The following is a 24,299-nucleotide window of genomic DNA, read 5'->3' as shown; positions in this document are numbered from 1 at the left end:
AGCGATAAGAAGTCAACCCTCCCGATGTCCTCCCGTCTGGGGATGGAACGTAAACGAGAACAGCGAGCTCGGGAGCTTGGTCGAAGCGAGGCGAGAACGGTCCGGCTGGGAGCGGAGCAGCCATCGCTGACCGGGAGATAAGTGTCGGGTCTGGAAATCTCTCGGCTTACGGCCCACTCGAGTCTAGGAAGGGAAGTCACGTTTGCTTAGACAGCGAGTCCGAGCGGAGGTTCCCAAGGTGCTTCCTTGGTAGTGGGAGAAACAGGGCTCCAGTGTGTCGGGGTGCTGGTTTCTCTGGAACACGGTGTCCTTTTCAGCATACGCTTGGCTCGAGGAGGAAGACGCAAGGTGGTAAGGTTTCTGGCTGCCTCTCTTGTTGCTCTCTCGTATTGGCCAATACGTCCTGTCTGTCTGTTTCTGTCTGTGTCTTTGTCCTTGCTCTGCTTCTGCCGTGTCCTTGTACAGCACACTTGCAGGCATTCCACGGAGCATTTCCAAGGGTTAAGGGCTCAGGAGACAACGGGAGTTCTGCAGGTACGCCAATCGCGCAAGGGAGAGCGGTGGTGCGTCATGGCTGACTGATTCAGTGTTCTTGTAGAGGACCCGATACATAGGCGAGAGGGGGGGAAAGGACTAAAGGATCGCATTCCCACAGCCACAGACCTTAGTGAGTGAGAGCTAACGCTGGGCTTTTTTGGCCACCCTTGCAGAGGAATCAGTGCGGGGCCGTCCGAGAAGATACCGTCCGAGATGGACTTGAGCTGCCTGGATGTGATTCTCGGAACACGTGAAGGGTCCTCAGCGTTCGGCCTTCCCACGGCTCTGTGTGAGTAAGAGGTGCGTGCTTTGAAATCTTCAAGCGTCCTGGCAGTATGTTTCTTCTGAGGCAGAGAGCTTCCTGCTGGGGCACGGAGCTTGGTGGCTTGGGGACTGGTGAAGGGGCAGTAGGCGGTTCAACAGAGCGTGGATAGAGATTCAAGGCCTCCGTTCTGTCCGCGTTCCTGGAGTGGCAGCAGGAGGGGGTGGCCGATGGTGGGAGGAGAAGCGATGCCGCGTCCTTGCGGACTGAAACGCTAAGTTGTTTGTTTGTTTTTTCCCCTCTGCTGTGTTCGGTAGCGAGCGATAAGAAGTCAACCTTCCCGGTGTCTTCCCGTCTGGGGATGGAACGAAAACGAGAACAGCGAACTCGGGAGCTTGGTCGAAGCGAGGCGAGAACCGTCCGGTTGAGAGCGGAGCAGCCATCGCTGACAGGGAGATAAGTGTCGGGTCTGGAAGTCTCTCGGCTTACGGCCCACTCGGGTCTAGGAAAGGAAGTCACGTTTGCTTAGACAGCGAGTCCGAGCGGAGGTTCCCGAGGTGCTTCCTCAGTAGTGGGAGAAACAGGGCTTCCGTTTGTCAGGGGTGCTGGTTTCTCTGGAACACGGTGTCCTTCTCAGCAGACGCTTGGCTCGAGGAGGAAGACGCAAGGTGGTAAGGTGTCTCGCTGCCTCTCACGTGTTTCTCTCTTGTTGCTCTCTCGTATTGGCCAATATGTCCTGTCTGTCTGTTTCTGTCTGTGTCTTTGTCGTTGCTCTGCTTCTGCCGTGTCCTTGTACAGCACACTTGCAGGCATTCCAGGGAGCATCTCCAAGGGTTAAGGGCTCAGGAGCCAACGGGAATTCTGCAGGTACGCCAGTCGCGCAAGGGAGAGCGGTGGTGCGTCATGGCTGACTGACTCGGTGTTCTTGTAGAGGACTCGATACATAGGCGAGAGGGGGGGAAAGGGCTAAAGGATGGAATTCCCACAGCCACAGACCTTAGTGAGTGGGAGCTAACGCTGGGCTTTTTCGGCCACCCTTGCAGAGGAATCAGTGCGGGGCCGTGGGCTGAGAAGATACCGTCCGAGATGGACTTGAGCTGCCTGGGCGTGATTCTCGGAACACGTGAAGGGTCCTCAGCGTTCGGCCTTCCCATGGCTCTGTGTGAGTAAGAGGTGCGTGCTTTGAAATCTTCAAGCGTCCTGGCAGTATGTTTCTTCTGAGGCAGAGAGCTTCCTGCTGGGGCACGGAGCCTGGTGGCTTGGGGATTGGTGAAGGGGCAGTAGGCGGTTCAACAGAGCGTGGATAGAGATTCAAGGCCTCCTTTCACTCCCCGTTCCTGTAGTGGCAACGGGAGGTGGTGTCCGATGGTGGGAGGCTGCGGTGCGATGGTGGGAGGAGAAGCGATGCCGCGTCCTTGCGGACTGAAACGCTAAGTTGTTTGTTTGTTTTTTCCCCTCTGCTGTGTTCGGTAGCGAGCGATAAGAAGTCAACCCTCCCGATGTCCTCCCGTCTGGGGATGGAACATAAATGAGAACAGCGAGCTCGGGAGCTTGGTCGAAGCGAGGCGAGAACCGTCCGGCTGGGAGCGGAGTAGCCATCGCTGACAGGGAGATAAGTGTCGGGTCTGGAAATCTCTCGGTTTACGGCCCACTCGGGTCTAGGAAGGGAAGTCCCGTTTGCTTAGACAGCGAGTCCGAGCGGAGGTTCCCGAGGTGCTTCCTTGGTAGTGGGAGAAACAGGGCTCCCGTTTGTCAGGGCTGCTGGTTTCTCTGGAATACGGTGTCCTCCTTTGCAGACGCTTGGCTCGAGGAGGAAGACGCAAGGTGGTAAGGTTTCTGACTGCCTCTTATGTGTTTCTCTCTTGTTGCTCTCTAGTATTGGCCAATACGTCCTGTCTGTCTGTTTCTGTCTGTGTCTTTGTCCTTGCTCTGCTTCTGCCGTGTCCTTGTACAGCACACTTGCAGGCATTCCAGGTGAGCATCTCCAAGGGTTAAGGGCTCAGGAGCCAACGGGAATTCTGCAGGCACGCCAGTCGCGCAAGGGAGAGCGGTGGTGCGTCCTGGCTGACTGACGCTGTGTTCTTGTAGACGACCCGATACATAGGCGAGAGGGGGGGAAAGGGCTAAAGGATAGAATTCCCACATCCACAGACCTTAGTGAGTGAGAGCTAATGCTGGGCTTTTTCGGCCACCCTTGCAGAGGAATCAGTGCGGGGCCGTGGGCTGAGAAGATACAGTCCGAGATGGACTTGAGCTGCCTGGACGTGATTCTCGGAACACGTGAAGGGTCCTCAGCGTTCGGCCTTCCCACGGCTCTGTGTGAGTAAGAGTGCGTGCTTTGAAATCTTCAAGCGTCCTGGCAGTATGTTTCTTCTGAGGCAGAGAGCTTCCTGCTGGGGCACGGAGCCTGGTGGCTTGGGGACTGGTGAAAGGGCAGTAGGCGGTTCAACAGAGGGTGGATAGAGATTCAAGGCCTCCGTTCTCTCCGCGTTCCTGGAGTGGCAGCGGGAGGGGGTGGCCGACGGTGGGAGGCTGCGGTGCGATGGTGGGAGGAGAAGCGATGTCGTGTCCTTGCGGACGGAAAAGCTAAGTTGTTTGTTTGTTTTTTCCCCTCTGCTCTGCTGGGTAGCGAGCGATAAGAAGTCAACCCTCCCGATGTCCTCCCGTCTGGGGATGGAACGTAAACGAGAACAGCGAGCTCGGGAGCTTGGTCGAAGCGAGGCGAGAACGGTCCGGCTGGGAGCGGAGCAGCCATCGCTGACCGGGAGATAAGTGTCGGGTCTGGAAATCTCTCGGCTTACGGCCCACTCGAGTCTAGGAAGGGAAGTCACGTTTGCTTAGACAGCGAGTCCGAGCGGAGGTTCCCGAGGTGCTTCCTCGGTAGTGGGAGAAACAGGGCTCCAGTGTGTCAGGGGTGCTGGTTTCTCTGGAACACGGTGTCCTTCTCAGCAGACGCTTGGCTCGAGGAGGAAGACGCAAGGTGGTAAGGTTTCTGACTGCCTCTTATGTGTTTCTCTCTTGTTGCTCTCTAGTATTGGCCAATACGTCCTGTCTGTCTGTTTCTGTCTGTGTCTTTGTCCTTGCTCTGCTTTTGCCGTGTCCTTGTACAGCACACTTGCAGGCATTCCAGGTGAGCATCTCCAAGGGTTAAGGGCTCAGGAGCCAACGGGAATTCTGCAGGTACGCCAGTCGCGCAAGGGAGAGCGGTGGTGCCTCATGGCTGACTGACTCAGTGTTCTTGTAGAGGTCCCGATACATAGGCGAGAGGGGGGGAAAGGGCTAAAGGATAGAATTCCCACAGCCACAGACCTTAGTGAGTGAGAGCTAACGCTGGGCTTTTTCGGCCACCCTTGCAGAGGAATCAATGCGGGGCCGTGGGCTGAGAAGATACCGTTCGAGATGGACTTGAGCTGCCTGGACGTGATTCTCGGAACACGTGAAGGGTCCTCAGCGTTCGGCCTTCCCACGGCTCTGTGTGAGTAAGAGGTGCGTGCTTTGAAATCTTCAAGCGTCCTGGCAGTATGTTTCTTCTGAGGCAGAGAGCTTCCTGCTGGGCCACGGAGCCTGGTGGCTTGGGGACTGGTGAAGGGGCAGTAGGCGGTTCAACAGAGGGTGGATAGAGATTCAAGGCCTCCGTTCTCTCCGCGTTCCTGGAGTGGCAGCGGGAGGGGGTGGCCGACGGTGGGAGGCTGCGGTGCGATGGTGGGAGGAGAAGCGATGCCGCGTCCTTGCGGACTGAAACGCTAAGTTGTTTGTTTGTTTTTTCCCCTCTGCTGTGTTCGGTAGCGAGCGATAAGAAGTCAACCCTCCCGATGTCCTCCCGTCTGGGGATGGAACATAAATGAGAACAGCGAGCTCGGGAGCTTGGTCGAAGCGAGGCGAGAACCGTCCGGCTGGGAGCGGAGTAGCCATCGCTGACAGGGAGATAAGTGTCGGGTCTGGAAATCTCTCGGTTTACGGCCCACTCGGGTCTAGGAAGGGAAGTCCCGTTTGCTTAGACAGCGAGTCCGAGCGGAGGTTCCCGAGGTGCTTCCTTGGTAGTGGGAGAAACAGGGCTCCCGTTTGTCAGGGCTGCTGGTTTCTCTGGAATACGGTGTCCTCCTTTGCAGACGCTTGGCTCGAGGAGGAAGACGCAAGGTGGTAAGGTTTCTGACTGCCTCTTATGTGTTTCTCTCTTGTTGCTCTCTAGTATTGGCCAATACGTCCTGTCTGTCTGTTTCTGTCTGTGTCTTTGTCCTTGCTCTGCTTCTGCCGTGTCCTTGTACAGCACACTTGCAGGCATTCCAGGTGAGCATCTCCAAGGGTTAAGGGCTCAGGAGCCAACGGGAATTCTGCAGGCACGCCAGTCGCGCAAGGGAGAGCGGTGGTGCGTCCTGGCTGACTGACGCTGTGTTCTTGTAGACGACCCGATACATAGGCGAGAGGGGGGGAAAGGGCTAAAGGATAGAATTCCCACATCCACAGACCTTAGTGAGTGAGAGCTAATGCTGGGCTTTTTCGGCCACCCTTGCAGAGGAATCAGTGCGGGGCCGTGGGCTGAGAAGATACAGTCCGAGATGGACTTGAGCTGCCTGGACGTGATTCTCGGAACACGTGAAGGGTCCTCAGCGTTCGGCCTTCCCACGGCTCTGTGTGAGTAAGAGTGCGTGCTTTGAAATCTTCAAGCGTCCTGGCAGTATGTTTCTTCTGAGGCAGAGAGCTTCCTGCTGGGGCACGGAGCCTGGTGGCTTGGGGACTGGTGAAAGGGCAGTAGGCGGTTCAACAGAGGGTGGATAGAGATTCAAGGCCTCCGTTCTCTCCGCGTTCCTGGAGTGGCAGCGGGAGGGGGTGGCCGACGGTGGGAGGCTGCGGTGCGATGGTGGGAGGAGAAGCGATGTCGTGTCCTTGCGGACGGAAAAGCTAAGTTGTTTGTTTGTTTTTTCCCCTCTGCTCTGCTGGGTAGCGAGCGATAAGAAGTCAACCCTCCCGATGTCCTCCCGTCTGGGGATGGAACGTAAACGAGAACAGCGAGCTCGGGAGCTTGGTCGAAGCGAGGCGAGAACGGTCCGGCTGGGAGCGGAGCAGCCATCGCTGACCGGGAGATAAGTGTCGGGTCTGGAAATCTCTCGGCTTACGGCCCACTCGAGTCTAGGAAGGGAAGTCACGTTTGCTTAGACAGCGAGTCCGAGCGGAGGTTCCCGAGGTGCTTCCTCGGTAGTGGGAGAAACAGGGCTCCAGTGTGTCAGGGGTGCTGGTTTCTCTGGAACACGGTGTCCTTCTCAGCAGACGCTTGGCTCGAGGAGGAAGACGCAAGGTGGTAAGGTTTCTGACTGCCTCTTATGTGTTTCTCTCTTGTTGCTCTCTAGTATTGGCCAATACGTCCTGTCTGTCTGTTTCTGTCTGTGTCTTTGTCCTTGCTCTGCTTTTGCCGTGTCCTTGTACAGCACACTTGCAGGCATTCCAGGTGAGCATCTCCAAGGGTTAAGGGCTCAGGAGCCAACGGGAATTCTGCAGGTACGCCAGTCGCGCAAGGGAGAGCGGTGGTGCCTCATGGCTGACTGACTCAGTGTTCTTGTAGAGGTCCCGATACATAGGCGAGAGGGGGGGAAAGGGCTAAAGGATAGAATTCCCACAGCCACAGACCTTAGTGAGTGAGAGCTAACGCTGGGCTTTTTCGGCCACCCTTGCAGAGGAATCAGTGCGGGGCCGTGGGCTGAGAAGATACCGTTCGAGATGGACTTGAGCTGCCTGGACGTGATTCTCGGAACACGTGAAGGGTCCTCAGCGTTCGGCCTTCCCACGGCTCTGTGTGAGTAAGAGGTGCGTGCTTTGAAATCTTCAAGCGTCCTGGCAGTATGTTTCTTCTGAGGCAGAGAGCTTCCTGCTGGGCCACGGAGCCTGGTGGCTTGGGGACTGGTGAAGGGGCAGTAGGCGGTTCAACAGAGGGTGGATAGAGATTCAAGGCCTCCGTTCTCTCCGCGTTCCTGGAGTGGCAGCGGGAGGGGGTGGCCGACGGTGGGAGGCTGCGGTGCGATGGTGGGAGGAGAAGCAATGCCGCGTCCTTGCGGACTGAAACGCTAAGTTGTTTGTTTGTTTGTTTTTTCCCCTCTGCTCTGTTGGGTAGCGAGCGATAAGAAGTCAACCCTCCCGATGTCCTCCCGTCTGGGGATGGAACGTAAACGAGAACAGCGAGCTCGGGAGCTTGGTCGAAGCGAGGCGAGAACGGTCCGGCTGGGAGCGGAGCAGCCATCGCTGACCGGGAGATAAGTGTCGGGTCTGGAAATCTCTCGGCTTACGGCCCACTCGAGTCTAGGAAGGGAAGTCACGTTTGCTTAGACAGCGAGTCCGAGCGGAGGTTCCCAAGGTGCTTCCTTGGTAGTGGGAGAAACAGGGCTCCAGTGTGTCGGGGTGCTGGTTTCTCTGGAACACGGTGTCCTTTTCAGCATACGCTTGGCTCGAGGAGGAAGACGCAAGGTGGTAAGGTTTCTGGCTGCCTCTCTTGTTGCTCTCTCGTATTGGCCAATACGTCCTGTCTGTCTGTTTCTGTCTGTGTCTTTGTCCTTGCTCTGCTTCTGCCGTGTCCTTGTACAGCACACTTGCAGGCATTCCACGGAGCATTTCCAAGGGTTAAGGGCTCAGGAGACAACGGGAGTTCTGCAGGTACGCCAATCGCGCAAGGGAGAGCGGTGGTGCGTCATGGCTGACTGATTCAGTGTTCTTGTAGAGGACCCGATACATAGGCGAGAGGGGGGGAAAGGACTAAAGGATCGCATTCCCACAGCCACAGACCTTAGTGAGTGAGAGCTAACGCTGGGCTTTTTTGGCCACCCTTGCAGAGGAATCAGTGCGGGGCCGTCCGAGAAGATACCGTCCGAGATGGACTTGAGCTGCCTGGATGTGATTCTCGGAACACGTGAAGGGTCCTCAGCGTTCGGCCTTCCCACGGCTCTGTGTGAGTAAGAGGTGCGTGCTTTGAAATCTTCAAGCGTCCTGGCAGTATGTTTCTTCTGAGGCAGAGAGCTTCCTGCTGGGGCACGGAGCTTGGTGGCTTGGGGACTGGTGAAGGGGCAGTAGGCGGTTCAACAGAGCGTGGATAGAGATTCAAGGCCTCCGTTCTGTCCGCGTTCCTGGAGTGGCAGCAGGAGGGGGTGGCCGATGGTGGGAGGAGAAGCGATGCCGCGTCCTTGCGGACTGAAACGCTAAGTTGTTTGTTTGTTTTTTCCCCTCTGCTGTGTTCGGTAGCGAGCGATAAGAAGTCAACCTTCCCGGTGTCTTCCCGTCTGGGGATGGAACGAAAACGAGAACAGCGAACTCGGGAGCTTGGTCGAAGCGAGGCGAGAACCGTCCGGTTGAGAGCGGAGCAGCCATCGCTGACAGGGAGATAAGTGTCGGGTCTGGAAGTCTCTCGGCTTACGGCCCACTCGGGTCTAGGAAAGGAAGTCACGTTTGCTTAGACAGCGAGTCCGAGCGGAGGTTCCCGAGGTGCTTCCTCAGTAGTGGGAGAAACAGGGCTTCCGTTTGTCAGGGGTGCTGGTTTCTCTGGAACACGGTGTCCTTCTCAGCAGACGCTTGGCTCGAGGAGGAAGACGCAAGGTGGTAAGGTGTCTCGCTGCCTCTCACGTGTTTCTCTCTTGTTGCTCTCTCGTATTGGCCAATATGTCCTGTCTGTCTGTTTCTGTCTGTGTCTTTGTCGTTGCTCTGCTTCTGCCGTGTCCTTGTACAGCACACTTGCAGGCATTCCAGGGAGCATCTCCAAGGGTTAAGGGCTCAGGAGCCAACGGGAATTCTGCAGGTACGCCAGTCGCGCAAGGGAGAGCGGTGGTGCGTCATGGCTGACTGACTCGGTGTTCTTGTAGAGGACTCGATACATAGGCGAGAGGGGGGGAAAGGGCTAAAGGATGGAATTCCCACAGCCACAGACCTTAGTGAGTGGGAGCTAACGCTGGGCTTTTTCGGCCACCCTTGCAGAGGAATCAGTGCGGGGCCGTGGGCTGAGAAGATACCGTCCGAGATGGACTTGAGCTGCCTGGGCGTGATTCTCGGAACACGTGAAGGGTCCTCAGCGTTCGGCCTTCCCATGGCTCTGTGTGAGTAAGAGGTGCGTGCTTTGAAATCTTCAAGCGTCCTGGCAGTATGTTTCTTCTGAGGCAGAGAGCTTCCTGCTGGGGCACGGAGCCTGGTGGCTTGGGGATTGGTGAAGGGGCAGTAGGCGGTTCAACAGAGCGTGGATAGAGATTCAAGGCCTCCTTTCACTCCCCGTTCCTGTAGTGGCAACGGGAGGTGGTGTCCGATGGTGGGAGGCTGCGGTGCGATGGTGGGAGGAGAAGCGATGCCGCGTCCTTGCGGACTGAAACGCTAAGTTGTTTGTTTGTTTTTTCCCCTCTGCTGTGTTCGGTAGCGAGCGATAAGAAGTCAACCCTCCCGATGTCCTCCCGTCTGGGGATGGAACATAAATGAGAACAGCGAGCTCGGGAGCTTGGTCGAAGCGAGGCGAGAACCGTCCGGCTGGGAGCGGAGTAGCCATCGCTGACAGGGAGATAAGTGTCGGGTCTGGAAATCTCTCGGTTTACGGCCCACTCGGGTCTAGGAAGGGAAGTCCCGTTTGCTTAGACAGCGAGTCCGAGCGGAGGTTCCCGAGGTGCTTCCTTGGTAGTGGGAGAAACAGGGCTCCCGTTTGTCAGGGCTGCTGGTTTCTCTGGAATACGGTGTCCTCCTTTGCAGACGCTTGGCTCGAGGAGGAAGACGCAAGGTGGTAAGGTTTCTGACTGCCTCTTATGTGTTTCTCTCTTGTTGCTCTCTAGTATTGGCCAATACGTCCTGTCTGTCTGTTTCTGTCTGTGTCTTTGTCCTTGCTCTGCTTCTGCCGTGTCCTTGTACAGCACACTTGCAGGCATTCCAGGTGAGCATCTCCAAGGGTTAAGGGCTCAGGAGCCAACGGGAATTCTGCAGGCACGCCAGTCGCGCAAGGGAGAGCGGTGGTGCGTCCTAGCTGACTGACGCTGTGTTCTTGTAGACGACCCGATACATAGGCGAGAGGGGGGGAAAGGGCTAAAGGATAGAATTCCCACATCCACAGACCTTAGTGAGTGAGAGCTAATGCTGGGCTTTTTCGGCCACCCTTGCAGAGGAATCAGTGCGGGGCCGTGGGCTGAGAAGATACAGTCCGAGATGGACTTGAGCTGCCTGGACGTGATTCTCGGAACACGTGAAGGGTCCTCAGCGTTCGGCCTTCCCACGGCTCTGTGTGAGTAAGAGGTGCGTGCTTTGAAATCTTCAAGCGTCCTGGCAGTATGTTTCTTCTGAGGCAGAGAGCTTCCTGCTGGGGCACGGAGCTTGGTGGCTTGGGGACTGGTGAAGGGGCAGTAGGCGGTTCAACAGAGCGTGGATAGAGATTCAAGGCCTCCGTTCTGTCCGCGTTCCTGGAGTGGCAGCAGGAGGGGGTGGCCGATGGTGGGAGGAGAAGCGATGCCGCGTCCTTGCGGACTGAAACGCTAAGTTGTTTGTTTGTTTTTTCCCCTCTGCTGTGTTCGGTAGCGAGCGATAAGAAGTCAACCTTCCCGGTGTCTTCCCGTCTGGGGATGGAACGAAAACGAGAACAGCGAACTCGGGAGCTTGGTCGAAGCGAGGCGAGAACCGTCCGGTTGAGAGCGGAGCAGCCATCGCTGACAGGGAGATAAGTGTCGGGTCTGGAAGTCTCTCGGCTTACGGCCCACTCGGGTCTAGGAAAGGAAGTCACGTTTGCTTAGACAGCGAGTCCGAGCGGAGGTTCCCGAGGTGCTTCCTCAGTAGTGGGAGAAACAGGGCTTCCGTTTGTCAGGGGTGCTGGTTTCTCTGGAACACGGTGTCCTTCTCAGCAGACGCTTGGCTCGAGGAGGAAGACGCAAGGTGGTAAGGTGTCTCGCTGCCTCTCACGTGTTTCTCTCTTGTTGCTCTCTCGTATTGGCCAATATGTCCTGTCTGTCTGTTTCTGTCTGTGTCTTTGTCGTTGCTCTGCTTCTGCCGTGTCCTTGTACAGCACACTTGCAGGCATTCCAGGGAGCATCTCCAAGGGTTAAGGGCTCAGGAGCCAACGGGAATTCTGCAGGTACGCCAGTCGCGCAAGGGAGAGCGGTGGTGCGTCATGGCTGACTGACTCGGTGTTCTTGTAGAGGACTCGATACATAGGCGAGAGGGGGGGAAAGGGCTAAAGGATGGAATTCCCACAGCCACAGACCTTAGTGAGTGGGAGCTAACGCTGGGCTTTTTCGGCCACCCTTGCAGAGGAATCAGTGCGGGGCCGTGGGCTGAGAAGATACCGTCCGAGATGGACTTGAGCTGCCTGGGCGTGATTCTCGGAACACGTGAAGGGTCCTCAGCGTTCGGCCTTCCCATGGCTCTGTGTGAGTAAGAGGTGCGTGCTTTGAAATCTTCAAGCGTCCTGGCAGTATGTTTCTTCTGAGGCAGAGAGCTTCCTGCTGGGGCACGGAGCCTGGTGGCTTGGGGATTGGTGAAGGGGCAGTAGGCGGTTCAACAGAGCGTGGATAGAGATTCAAGGCCTCCTTTCACTCCCCGTTCCTGTAGTGGCAACGGGAGGTGGTGTCCGATGGTGGGAGGCTGCGGTGCGATGGTGGGAGGAGAAGCGATGCCGCGTCCTTGCGGACTGAAACGCTAAGTTGTTTGTTTGTTTTTTCCCCTCTGCTGTGTTCGGTAGCGAGCGATAAGAAGTCAACCCTCCCGATGTCCTCCCGTCTGGGGATGGAACATAAATGAGAACAGCGAGCTCGGGAGCTTGGTCGAAGCGAGGCGAGAACCGTCCGGCTGGGAGCGGAGTAGCCATCGCTGACAGGGAGATAAGTGTCGGGTCTGGAAATCTCTCGGTTTACGGCCCACTCGGGTCTAGGAAGGGAAGTCCCGTTTGCTTAGACAGCGAGTCCGAGCGGAGGTTCCCGAGGTGCTTCCTTGGTAGTGGGAGAAACAGGGCTCCCGTTTGTCAGGGCTGCTGGTTTCTCTGGAATACGGTGTCCTCCTTTGCAGACGCTTGGCTCGAGGAGGAAGACGCAAGGTGGTAAGGTTTCTGACTGCCTCTTATGTGTTTCTCTCTTGTTGCTCTCTAGTATTGGCCAATACGTCCTGTCTGTCTGTTTCTGTCTGTGTCTTTGTCCTTGCTCTGCTTCTGCCGTGTCCTTGTACAGCACACTTGCAGGCATTCCAGGTGAGCATCTCCAAGGGTTAAGGGCTCAGGAGCCAACGGGAATTCTGCAGGCACGCCAGTCGCGCAAGGGAGAGCGGTGGTGCGTCCTGGCTGACTGACGCTGTGTTCTTGTAGACGACCCGATACATAGGCGAGAGGGGGGGAAAGGGCTAAAGGATAGAATTCCCACATCCACAGACCTTAGTGAGTGAGAGCTAATGCTGGGCTTTTTCGGCCACCCTTGCAGAGGAATCAGTGCGGGGCCGTGGGCTGAGAAGATACAGTCCGAGATGGACTTGAGCTGCCTGGACGTGATTCTCGGAACACGTGAAGGGTCCTCAGCGTTCGGCCTTCCCACGGCTCTGTGTGAGTAAGAGTGCGTGCTTTGAAATCTTCAAGCGTCCTGGCAGTATGTTTCTTCTGAGGCAGAGAGCTTCCTGCTGGGGCACGGAGCCTGGTGGCTTGGGGACTGGTGAAAGGGCAGTAGGCGGTTCAACAGAGGGTGGATAGAGATTCAAGGCCTCCGTTCTCTCCGCGTTCCTGGAGTGGCAGCGGGAGGGGGTGGCCGACGGTGGGAGGCTGCGGTGCGATGGTGGGAGGAGAAGCGATGTCGTGTCCTTGCGGACGGAAAAGCTAAGTTGTTTGTTTGTTTTTTCCCCTCTGCTCTGCTGGGTAGCGAGCGATAAGAAGTCAACCCTCCCGATGTCCTCCCGTCTGGGGATGGAACGTAAACGAGAACAGCGAGCTCGGGAGCTTGGTCGAAGCGAGGCGAGAACGGTCCGGCTGGGAGCGGAGCAGCCATCGCTGACCGGGAGATAAGTGTCGGGTCTGGAAATCTCTCGGCTTACGGCCCACTCGAGTCTAGGAAGGGAAGTCACGTTTGCTTAGACAGCGAGTCCGAGCGGAGGTTCCCGAGGTGCTTCCTCGGTAGTGGGAGAAACAGGGCTCCAGTGTGTCAGGGGTGCTGGTTTCTCTGGAACACGGTGTCCTTCTCAGCAGACGCTTGGCTCGAGGAGGAAGACGCAAGGTGGTAAGGTTTCTGACTGCCTCTTATGTGTTTCTCTCTTGTTGCTCTCTAGTATTGGCCAATACGTCCTGTCTGTCTGTTTCTGTCTGTGTCTTTGTCCTTGCTCTGCTTTTGCCGTGTCCTTGTACAGCACACTTGCAGGCATTCCAGGTGAGCATCTCCAAGGGTTAAGGGCTCAGGAGCCAACGGGAATTCTGCAGGTACGCCAGTCGCGCAAGGGAGAGCGGTGGTGCCTCATGGCTGACTGACTCAGTGTTCTTGTAGAGGTCCCGATACATAGGCGAGAGGGGGGGAAAGGGCTAAAGGATAGAATTCCCACAGCCACAGACCTTAGTGAGTGAGAGCTAACGCTGGGCTTTTTCGGCCACCCTTGCAGAGGAATCAGTGCGGGGCCGTGGGCTGAGAAGATACCGTTCGAGATGGACTTGAGCTGCCTGGACGTGATTCTCGGAACACGTGAAGGGTCCTCAGCGTTCGGCCTTCCCACGGCTCTGTGTGAGTAAGAGGTGCGTGCTTTGAAATCTTCAAGCGTCCTGGCAGTATGTTTCTTCTGAGGCAGAGAGCTTCCTGCTGGGCCACGGAGCCTGGTGGCTTGGGGACTGGTGAAGGGGCAGTAGGCGGTTCAACAGAGGGTGGATAGAGATTCAAGGCCTCCGTTCTCTCCGCGTTCCTGGAGTGGCAGCGGGAGGGGGTGGCCGACGGTGGGAGGCTGCGGTGCGATGGTGGGAGGAGAAGCAATGCCGCGTCCTTGCGGACTGAAACGCTAAGTTGTTTGTTTGTTTGTTTTTTCCCCTCTGCTCTGTTGGGTAGCGAGCGATAAGAAGTCAACCCTCCCGATGTCCTCCCGTCTGGGGATGGAACGTAAACGAGAACAGCGAGCTCGGGAGCTTGGTCGAAGCGAGGCGAGAACGGTCCGGCTGGGAGCGGAGCAGCCATCGCTGACCGGGAGATAAGTGTCGGGTCTGGAAATCTCTCGGCTTACGGCCCACTCGAGTCTAGGAAGGGAAGTCACGTTTGCTTAGACAGCGAGTCCGAGCGGAGGTTCCCAAGGTGCTTCCTTGGTAGTGGGAGAAACAGGGCTCCAGTGTGTCGGGGTGCTGGTTTCTCTGGAACACGGTGTCCTTTTCAGCATACGCTTGGCTCGAGGAGGAAGACGCAAGGTGGTAAGGTTTCTGGCTGCCTCTCTTGTTGCTCTCTCGTATTGGCCAATACGTCCTGTCTGTCTGTTTCTGTCTGTGTCTTTGTCCTTGCTCTGCTTCTGCCGTGTCCTTGTACAGCACACTTGCAGGCATTCCACGGAGCATTTCCAAGGGTTAAGGGCTCAGGAGACAACGGGAGTTCTGCAGGTACGCCAATCGCGCAAGGGAGAGCGGTGGTGCGTCATGGCTGACTGATTCAGTGTTCTTGTAGAGGACCCGATACATAGGCGAGAGGGGGGGAAAGGACTAAAGGATCGCATTCCCACAGCCACAGACCTTAGTGAGTGAGAGCTAACGCTGGGCTTTTTTGGCCACCCTTGCAGAGGAATCAGTGCGGGGCCGTCCGAGAAGATACCGTCCGAGATGGACTTGAGCTGCCTGGATGTGATTCTCGGAACACGTGAAGGGTCCTCAGCGTTCGGCCTTCCCACGGCTCTGTGTGAGTAAGAGGTGCGTGCTTTGAAATCTTCAAGCGTCCTGGCAGTATGTTTCTTCTGAGGCAGAGAGCTTCCTGCTGGGGCACGGAGCTTGGTGGCTTGGGGACTGGTGAAGGGGCAGTAGGCGGTTCAACAGAGCGTGGATAGAGATTCAAGGCCTCCGTTCTGTCCGCGTTCCTGGAGTGGCAGCAGGAGGGGGTGGCCGATGGTGGGAGGAGAAGCGATGCCGCGTCCTTGCGGACTGAAACGCTAAGTTGTTTGTTTGTTTTTTCCCCTCTGCTGTGTTCGGTAGCGAGCGATAAGAAGTCAACCTTCCCGGTGTCTTCCCGTCTGGGGATGGAACGAAAACGAGAACAGCGAACTCGGGAGCTTGGTCGAAGCGAGGCGAGAACCGTCCGGTTGAGAGCGGAGCAGCCATCGCTGACAGGGAGATAAGTGTCGGGTCTGGAAGTCTCTCGGCTTACGGCCCACTCGGGTCTAGGAAAGGAAGTCACGTTTGCTTAGACAGCGAGTCCGAGCGGAGGTTCCCGAGGTGCTTCCTCAGTAGTGGGAGAAACAGGGCTTCCGTTTGTCAGGGGTGCTGGTTTCTCTGGAACACGGTGTCCTTCTCAGCAGACGCTTGGCTCGAGGAGGAAGACGCAAGGTGGTAAGGTGTCTCGCTGCCTCTCACGTGTTTCTCTCTTGTTGCTCTCTCGTATTGGCCAATATGTCCTGTCTGTCTGTTTCTGTCTGTGTCTTTGTCGTTGCTCTGCTTCTGCCGTGTCCTTGTACAGCACACTTGCAGGCATTCCAGGGAGCATCTCCAAGGGTTAAGGGCTCAGGAGCCAACGGGAATTCTGCAGGTACGCCAGTCGCGCAAGGGAGAGCGGTGGTGCGTCATGGCTGACTGACTCGGTGTTCTTGTAGAGGACTCGATACATAGGCGAGAGGGGGGGAAAGGGCTAAAGGATGGAATTCCCACAGCCACAGACCTTAGTGAGTGGGAGCTAACGCTGGGCTTTTTCGGCCACCCTTGCAGAGGAATCAGTGCGGGGCCGTGGGCTGAGAAGATACCGTCCGAGATGGACTTGAGCTGCCTGGGCGTGATTCTCGGAACACGTGAAGGGTCCTCAGCGTTCGGCCTTCCCATGGTTCTGTGTGAGTAAGAGGTGCGTGCTTTGAAATCTTCAAGCGTCCTGGCAGTATGTTTCTTCTGAGGCAGAGAGCTTCCTGCTGGGGCACGGAGCCTGGTGGCTTGGGGATTGGTGAAGGGGCAGTAGGCGGTTCAACAGAGCGTGGATAGAGATTCAAGGCCTCCTTTCACTCCCCGTTCCTGTAGTGGCAACGGGAGGTGGTGTCCGATGGTGGGAGGCTGCGGTGCGATGGTGGGAGGAGAAGCGATGCCGCGTCCTTGCGGACTGAAACGCTAAGTTGTTTGTTTGTTTTTTCCCCTCTGCTGTGTTCGGTAGCGAGCGATAAGAAGTCAACCCTCCCGATGTCCTCCCGTCTGGGGATGGAACATAAATGAGAACAGCGAGCTCGGGAGCTTGGTCGAAGCGAGGCGAGAACCGTCCGGCTGGGAGCGGAGTAGCCATCGCTGACAGGGAGATAAGTGTCGGGTCTGGAAATCTCTCGGTTTACGGCCCACTCGGGTCTAGGAAGGGAAGTCCCGTTTGCTTAGACAGCGAGTCCGAGCGGAGGTTCCCGAGGTGCTTCCTTGGTAGTGGGAGAAACAGGGCTCCCGTTTGTCAGGGCTGCTGGTTTCTCTGGAATACGGTGTCCTCCTTTGCAGACGCTTGGCTCGAGGAGGAAGACGCAAGGTGGTAAGGTTTCTGACTGCCTCTTATGTGTTTCTCTCTTGTTGCTCTCTAGTATTGGCCAATACGTTCTGTCTGTCTGTTTCTGTCTGTGTCTTTGTCCTTGCTCTGCTTCTGCCGTGTCCTTGTACAGCACACTTGCAGGCATTCCAGGTGAGCATCTCCAAGGGTTAAGGGCTCAGGAGCCAACGGGAATTCTGCAGGTACGCCAGTCGCGCAAGGGAGAGCGGTGGTGCGTCCTGGCTGACTGACTCGGTGTTCTTGTAGACGACCCGATACATAGGCGAGAGGGGGGGAAAGGGCTAAAGGATAGAATTCCCACAGCCACAGACCTTAATGAGTGAGAGCTAACGCTGGGCTTTTTCGGCCACCCTTGCAGAGGAATCAATGCGGGGCCGTGGGCTGAGAAGATACCGTCCGAGATGGACTTGAGCTGCCTGGACCTGATTCTCGGAACACGTGAAGGGTCCTCAGCGTTCGGCCTTCCCATGGTTCTGTGTGAGTAAGAGGTGCGTGCTTTGAAATCTTCAAGTGTCCTGGCAGTATGTTTCTTCTGAGGCAGAGAGCTTCCTGCTGGGGCACGGAGCCTGGTGGCTTGGGGATTGGTGAAGGGGCAGTAGGCGGTTCAACAGAGTGTGGATAGAGATTCAAGGCCTCCGTTCTGTCCGCGTTCCTGGAGTGGCAGCGGGAGGGGGTGGCCGATGGTGGGAGGAGAAGCGATGCCGCGTCCTTGCGGACTGAAACGCTAAGTTGTTTGTTTGTTTTTTCCCCTCTGCTGTGTTCGGTAGCGAGCGATAAGAAGTCAACCCTCCCGATGTCCTCCCGTCTGGGGATGGAACATAAATGAGAACAGCGAGCTCGGGAGCTTGGTCGAAGCGAGGCGAGAACCGTCCGGCTGGGAGCGGAGTAGCCATCGCTGACAGGGAGATAAGTGTCGGGTCTGGAAATCTCTCGGCTTACGGCCCACTCGGGTCTAGGAAGGGAAGTCACGTTTGCTTAGACAGCGCGTCCAAACGGAGGTTCCACTCCCGCAGTACATTCCAACTTCCCGCTCACACAACCTGCACCCCCACCAGTGCTCTTCCCTAGCCCATACCCCCTATTCCTGGTGTCTCTCAGTTTCCCTTCTTCTCTCCACAGACTCAGAGCAACCTGCACCCCCAGAGCATCCCTCCATTCATGTTTCCATCAGCCCCTCTTTTTCCTCCCTAGGACACTCCCCATCCCACACTCTATCCCTATCCCTACCTTTCCCCCATCTATAGGACCCTTAACCCCCGTTTCTGCCCTTCCTAACCCACAGTCCCTCCCCCCACACTCCCATCCCGCCTGCCATGTGACCCCCATCACTACCTTCCCCCCAGCCCTCCTTCCGCATGTAAGGACTCCCTCAACCACTCTCCTCTTCCTTCTAAACAACCCCCCATCCCAAGCCATCCCACACTCCAGACCCTTCCAGTCCATCCTCCCATCCATTGGGTCCCAGCCCCCTTCTCTTCCTTTCTACACCCACATCACATGGCAACCTGCACTCCTAATGCTGCCCTTCCTCCATCCATGCCTACACCCATACACGGTATGCGTGCTTTATTTTGTTTTGATAAATGACAGCAATGTCTCAACTGTAAAACCTAGATTTTAATAAAACAAATGTAGTTTGTGTAATTTCTAACAGCAGGAGGGGAGCGGGGGAAGTTGTGCGTATGTTACTCCTCATTGAGGGGATGGGCAAACGTATGAGCTTGCATTGTAGTGATTTCTCTCCCGCGTCAGATATTATTTTGGGTGTACTTTCCGGAGGGGAACTGCAATTGAGTGCTGGACGATTTCCTAGCTAAGCCTTACCGTAGAGAGCTGTTTGCAGATTCTGTTTTTCTACACTTGGTGCGTCCCAACCTGCGTGGGCTCCCAGAGGCCAGAGAGCCTAAGTCAGCAAAACAGGGAGAGGCAGGCAAGGCTAGTGGAGCAAGTAGTCTCAGTGAAATCCCAGCAATTCCGGTGGCATCCCAGAAGGAGGACCAAACCCATCAGAAGCTGGGCCTTTGAGAAAAGGTCTCTCCATGTACTGGGTAAGCTTGGAGGCCTCTCAAGGCGTACCTGCTCCCGGCAGTGCACTTACTCCGTTACAGAAATGCTAACAGTGACAGTCGGTGAATGGGATATTAGCGTATAGTCGTGTATACGATTAATTGATAAGCCTGGGCTTATCCGTTAATCCTGACAACTACACACGCTTCCCTCCCCCTTGTTGTCTCTAATAGAGAGTCAGCAAGGGCTGGGGGCAGGTGAGAGCCTGTGCGCGTGGGGAGCTGGCTTTTAAGTCATCGCCCCAGAAGCACCAGATCCCGTGGAGCTACGTGCTCTGTATCCATCGGTGCACTTCTGATACTGATAAGAACATAAGAATGGCTATACTGGGTCAGACCAAAAGGCCATCTAGCCCAGTAGCCTGTCTGCCAACAGTGGCCAGTGCCAGGTGCCCCAGAGGGGGTGGACCGAAGACAATAATCAAGCAATTTGTCTCCTGCCATCCATCTCCAGTCTTTGACAAACAGAGGCCAGGGGCACCATTTCTTCCTTCCCGCAGGCTAATAGTCTTTTATGGACGTAACCTCCATGAATTTATCTAGTTTTTTTTTAAAACTCTGTTATAGTCCTAGCCTTCACAGCATCCTCTGGCAAGGAGTTCCACAGGTTGACTGTGCGCTGTGTGAAGAACTTTCTTTCATTAGGTTTAAGCCTGCTACCCATTAATTTCATTTGGTGTCCTCTAGTTCTTATATTATGGGAACAAGTAAAGAACTTTTCTATATTCACCTTCTCCACACCACTCATGATTTTATAGACCTCTGTCATATCCCCCTCAGTCTCCTCTTTTCTAAGCTGAAAAGTCCTAGTCTCTTTAGCCTATCTTCATATAGGACCTGTTCCAAACCCCTAATCATTGTAGTTGCCCTTTTCTGAACCCTTTCCAAAGCCAAAATATCTTTTTTGAGGTGAGGAGACCACATCTGTACACAGTACTGAAGATATGGCGTACCATAGTTTTATACTTCCCCTTCTCCTCCTTCCCCTGGCTTCCCCCTTCCAGCTCCCTCCTCCCAGGTTTCCACCTCCCCTCTCCCACCCTCTCTCCCCAGTCTCCCCAGAGGTTAATCCCCACCCCTCAGTTTTCAAAAATAGAAACTCTCTTTATTTAACAACACACGTGTCATTTATTTTTTACATCAGGAAGGGTAAGTGGAAGGAGGTTAGGGAGGAATGGGGCATGAGCCCCCGATGGGGAGGACTGGGGTGGCTCTGCGGGCTCCTCGGGGTGGAAGCTCTCCTGCAGGGCCTCCTGGATCCTGACAGCCTCCCAATTGATCCCCTTGGATGGCAGCCTGCGGCAAGTGCAGCTGGGCTGATGGCCAAGTGCTTTGATGTGCCTCCAAGACAGGACTGCTTTGCTGTCCCTCATCGAGGTAGACAAGCAAGTGGGGAACCCTGAGAACTGTCTGTCCGGGGTGGGGGTCGGGTTCCTTTAAGCACAACCCTCGGCTAGCAGCTCCACACTCTAAGTCCTAATCTGATGCCGTGCAGGCACTGGTTGTGGCCAGCCTTAACTTTGGTTCAGGGTCCACTCAATGTGGATATGCTATTTCGAATTAGCAAAATGCTAATTCAAATTAGTTTTTAGGTCTAGATGCAGTAATTTGAATTAGCTTAGTTCGAATTAACTAATTTGAATTAAGTTAGTTCCAATTAGTGCTGCAGTGTAGACATACCCTAAGGGTGTGTCTACACTGTACCATTTTTCTGGAATAAGGGACATTATTCTGGCAGAACAACAGTAGCATCCACACAGCAATTGCGTTATTTCAAAAGAAAATTGAAACAATGGAGGGCTTATTCCTCAGGGAATGAGGTGTACCCGTGTCGGAAAAACGCCTCTTCTGAAAAAGCTTTTTCAGCAGCGGGTGAGTGACTGGATGCTCCACTGCTGCTATGTCAAAATAGCACCTCATTCTAAAGTTAGTCCTTTCCAGTGCATCCTGGGGCGCTAAATTGAGATAGAGCGTCCACACTACCGGGAAGCCTCAAAATTAGTCTGAGATAAGCTCCCCTAATGTAGATGTGCTATTTCCAAAATCAGCTTTTCCAGAAGATATCTTCCAGAATAGCTTTCTCCGAACGAAACTTGCGGTGAAGACATAAGCCTGCAGTGTAAACATACCCTAAGGGTATTTCAAAAATCACTTAGTGATTTCAAACTAAAGCTCCACACTGATTGGATGCAGAATTGCATTTAAGGCCACTCAGAACCACTTCAGGCAGGGCTTCGGGTCAGCAATTACTTCTAGGAGCTGCTGCTTGAGGCTATCTGAGACCCTTTCACCTGGCAGGGCAGGCTTGTGGGCCCATCCCACCCACCCTGGGAGCGGCCAAACAGCCAACATAGACCCCCCCAGGGATGGAGCTGGCTCCCACATTAGGAAGGCAGGAGAAGGTACCCACTGAAGGCAGGGAGACAGAGTGGGATCTCCAGTGAACTCAGGGATAGGGCAGGGATTTGTCTGGGGAGCACAGAATGGTGGGCTTGATCCCACCCCCCTCTGCCCACACCATCTGCCTCAGGGATGGGCCTAGGTCCTGTGTTAGAGAAGCGGGATAAGGGACCCTCTGAAGGTAGCAAAGTGACCGCGCCCCCGGTACAGCCATTTCTCGGGTGCTTCTCCTTTCCCTGGAGGGACAGCAAAGCCTTTGCTCTGACTGCTCCGGTTGTCCTTGCGGACACCTCAGCTTGCCAGTCGTGGAGCTAGAGCTGCCTCTGGGCACTCAATGGCCCTTAGCTATCGTGCTGCAGTTTCTACAGGCTGCCCTCCTGGCCATGCAGGAACGCAACCACCAGCTGATTGGCTGGGAGTGCAGCTCTTCCAGCTGCACCATGCTGTGCACCGCTGCTTCTTGCGCTGGAGACTAGATCTGACGGGTGCTCCAGAATTTGTGCACGAGGAAGGAGACCTTCCTGGAGCTGTGTTCCTGGCTCTCCCCTGCCCTCACACGACGGGACACACGCATGCGACCCACATTCCCCTCTGGAGAAGAGGGTCACCATTGCCGTGTGGAAGGTCACCATGCCAGACAGCTACCGATGTGTCGGGAATCAGTTTGGTGTGGAAAAGTCGACCGTCAGGGCCCACATCGTGCAGGCGTGGCGCTCTCCAGCTAAGGTCCCAGAAGAGGGGTGTGAAGTGCTGGAATGGGGAATCCTAGGGAAAGGGTGGTTGGGGGTGGTGGAGAAGCCCCTTTCCCAGGCAATTTTTCAGTCCCACCCTCACAGAGCCCTGCCAGGGATAGGCTACGTAGGGGGTGGCTCCTGATATGTGTGGGCAGGGAAGGGGTGGGCTGGGGGACCTGCACGGGGCTCAGGCACCCCAGTGATTCTCTGTTTGTTGGTCTCCCGCTACAGGTGGTGTGGTGTGATGGTGTGTCGGGGAGCCCCCGACCCTGGGCCCCCATCCCCAGCCAGATGTGTCTCTCGGCCAGCCAGTAGAGTAAAAGGGTTTATTTCTTCTCAGCGACACAACATCTCTCCTATGCTATGCTAACACAGGAGCGAGGGCAGACAGCCTTAGTCCTCTCGTGGGGAAGGGGCTTCACCCCCTTTCTTAGTCTCGGCTGGGCTAGGTGGAGTGAGGATGTTTTAGACCAACTCAACTTCCAGGCCCTACCCCCCAGCCTGATGGGTGACCCTACCTCTCTTCTTTTGTCTCACCCTCTGGGAACAGCCTTACCTGCTCAGGCTGAGACTTAGGTGTCTGGGGCTAATACATGTGAGGAGTGACTCATTGGGAATCACACACAGCAACACAGCCAGGAGGGAACACCGGGTTACAAAGTAGACAGCACTCGCACTATGTCACATGCGGGCCATCGACACCATCCAGCTGCTCAGGGTCATCCACCTCAGCAACACGGAACCGTGTGGTGGTGATATTATTGACGGCACCCACATCCCTGCCCAAGCACCGACTACGCCGACTACCAGGCATCTATGTATATAAACCACGAGGTTACTTCTCCATGGTCCCACAGGCCCTCTCAACCACCGTGGGCAGTTTATTGACATTTTCTTAGGCTGGTTGAGGAAGGCACGTGACGCTTGCATCTTCTGCGACTCCAGAGTCTTCCAGAAGCTGGAGGCAGGCAGTTCATATCCCCCACCCTTATGATGAGGTCAGGGAATATACATGCAACTGTGCATTGTGGGGGATGTGACCTACATTCTGTTGCCCTGGCTCACGAAGCTTTACACCGGACACCTTGACCCTAGCAAGGAATGCTTCAATTCCCGGCTTGGCCGGGCCCGCCCTGTAGTGGAGGGTGCCTTTTCGTGTCTCAAGGTGAGGTAGGTATAGCTCCATATATTTATTTATATTAACTAAATATATGGAGCTATACATATCTCATAGACCTGGAAGGGACCTTGAGAGGTCATTGAATGCACTCCCCTGTCCTTGTGGCAGGACCAAGTACCATCCCTGACAGATTTGCCCCAAATCCCATCCTTAAGGATTGAATTCACAACCCTGGGTTTAGCAGATCAATGCTCAAACCACTGAGCTATTCCTCCCCCCATAGGTTGAAATGTCTTGTCACCCGGCTGGATGTTGGGGAATGAAACATTCCCCCAAGTAGTGGCCAGTGTTCTGTGCTCTACAATATTTGTGATCCGAAGGGGGAGGTGTTCCTCCTGGGTGGGGTGTGGGGGAGCAAAGGCAGGCCAGGTCAGCAGGCTCTTTGAACAGCTGTGCACAGCTGCCATCCAGCAGGCTCATCAGGTGGGGGTGCACATCTGGGAGCCCCTGAGGGAAAGTTTCTCACAAGGACACCAGTGACACGCTCCCCAGGATCTCCCCACTAGGGGCCTGTGCCTTGCCCCTCTTTGCCTTTCCTCTCTTAATCCTCCCCCTCCTCCCCTGCAGAGACAATAAAACTGACATTGTTTTTTGGAAACAAAGTGGGTGTGTTTTTTATTTGGGGTCAAAGTAGCTGGAGAGGGGCTGGGGAAAGAATCTGGGCGAGGAAAGTGGGTGGAGGGAGAACCTTTGAGGGTGAAGGAGGGGTAAAGAGAGTCTCAGAGTTCTACAGAGTACTTAAGATACTCAAGATACACAATTTGAGCTATACAAATTATTTCATCTCCATGCTATTTCAAAATGGCTTATTTCATCATTTGGTGCTGTCTACGTGATGCCAAATTTCAAAATAAGGTGCTCTAAGAAAACGTCCCTTTCGCCTCATAGAATGATATTTACAGGGACTTTGGAATAATGAATCCAAAAAAACCAAGTTTGCTGTGAAGATGAGGGGTTGATATTTTGGGATTCTTGGGTATGTGGAAATAGCATTGCAGTGTAGCTGTAATGTTTGGCTATGTTCACACTGGGGAATTAAGGTATTTTGGGGGTTATTTCAAATAAAGTATTTGAAAATATTTTTCAAAATAGTGTGTTCCCACACCAGGGAAGCATCAAAATTTGTGAGAGGTAGGCTCCCTTAGTAAGGACATGCTACATAGCATATTCTAAAAGTCAATGTAGTGTAGACATACTTTAACAAGTATTTCAGAATAAAACCTGCCAAAATGTAATGGGGAAATGCTATTTCAAAATAGAGTAATTACAAGTCTTCTCTATCTGAGGCAGGCTTCCCTAAAGTGGATGTGCTACCTTGATTTAGAGCCCCAGGAAACACTAGAGCGTAATTACTTTAATGGCCCTAGGAAGGAGCTATTTGTAAATAGCGACAGTGGAACATACACAATATTGCTATTTAGAAATAGCAATTTCAACAATGGCATTATTCTGGAACAATAAACTCTCATGTCACAAAAAATAAGAAGCCTG

At 54.9% G+C, this 24,299-nt stretch overlaps 3 long non-coding RNA genes across 5 annotated transcripts; all 3 read left to right on the top strand.

Annotated features, from left to right (window-relative positions):
- The first annotated feature begins 2 nt into the window (after positions 1-2).
- On the top strand, positions 3-10,027 carry LOC149523884 (uncharacterized). Of its 2 annotated transcripts, none has more exons than XR_016350224.1 (8): positions 3-837; positions 1,117-1,972; positions 2,273-3,118; positions 3,429-5,431; positions 5,742-6,587; positions 6,903-7,741; positions 8,021-8,876; positions 9,177-10,027. It is a non-coding gene; the product is annotated as an uncharacterized LOC149523884 (long non-coding RNA). The 2 variants fall into 2 exon arrangements; XR_016350223.1 differs by having other exon boundaries at positions 5,742-6,598.
- A 253-nt stretch (positions 10,028-10,280) lies between these two features.
- LOC142823511 (uncharacterized) lies at positions 10,281-15,745 on the top strand. Of its 2 annotated transcripts, none has more exons than XR_016350222.1 (5): positions 10,281-11,168; positions 11,469-12,314; positions 12,625-13,470; positions 13,786-14,624; positions 14,904-15,745. It is a non-coding gene; the product is annotated as an uncharacterized LOC142823511 (long non-coding RNA). The 2 variants fall into 2 exon arrangements; XR_016350221.1 differs by having other exon boundaries at positions 12,625-13,481.
- Positions 15,746-16,063: 318 nt separating this feature from the next.
- On the top strand, positions 16,064-23,411 carry LOC149523883 (uncharacterized). Its single transcript, XR_016350220.1, has 2 exons — positions 16,064-16,916; positions 17,196-23,411. It is a non-coding gene; the product is annotated as an uncharacterized LOC149523883 (long non-coding RNA).
- Positions 23,412-24,299: the final 888 nt, after the last annotated feature.

This window comes from Pelodiscus sinensis, chromosome 9 (assembly GCF_052426305.1).
Source record: "Pelodiscus sinensis isolate ZL-2025 chromosome 9, ASM5242630v1, whole genome shotgun sequence".
NCBI classification, from domain to species: domain Eukaryota; kingdom Metazoa; phylum Chordata; order Testudines; family Trionychidae; genus Pelodiscus; species Pelodiscus sinensis.
Note: the sequence above shows the minus strand (reverse complement) of the source record. Positions and strands in the feature narration are given on the sequence as shown.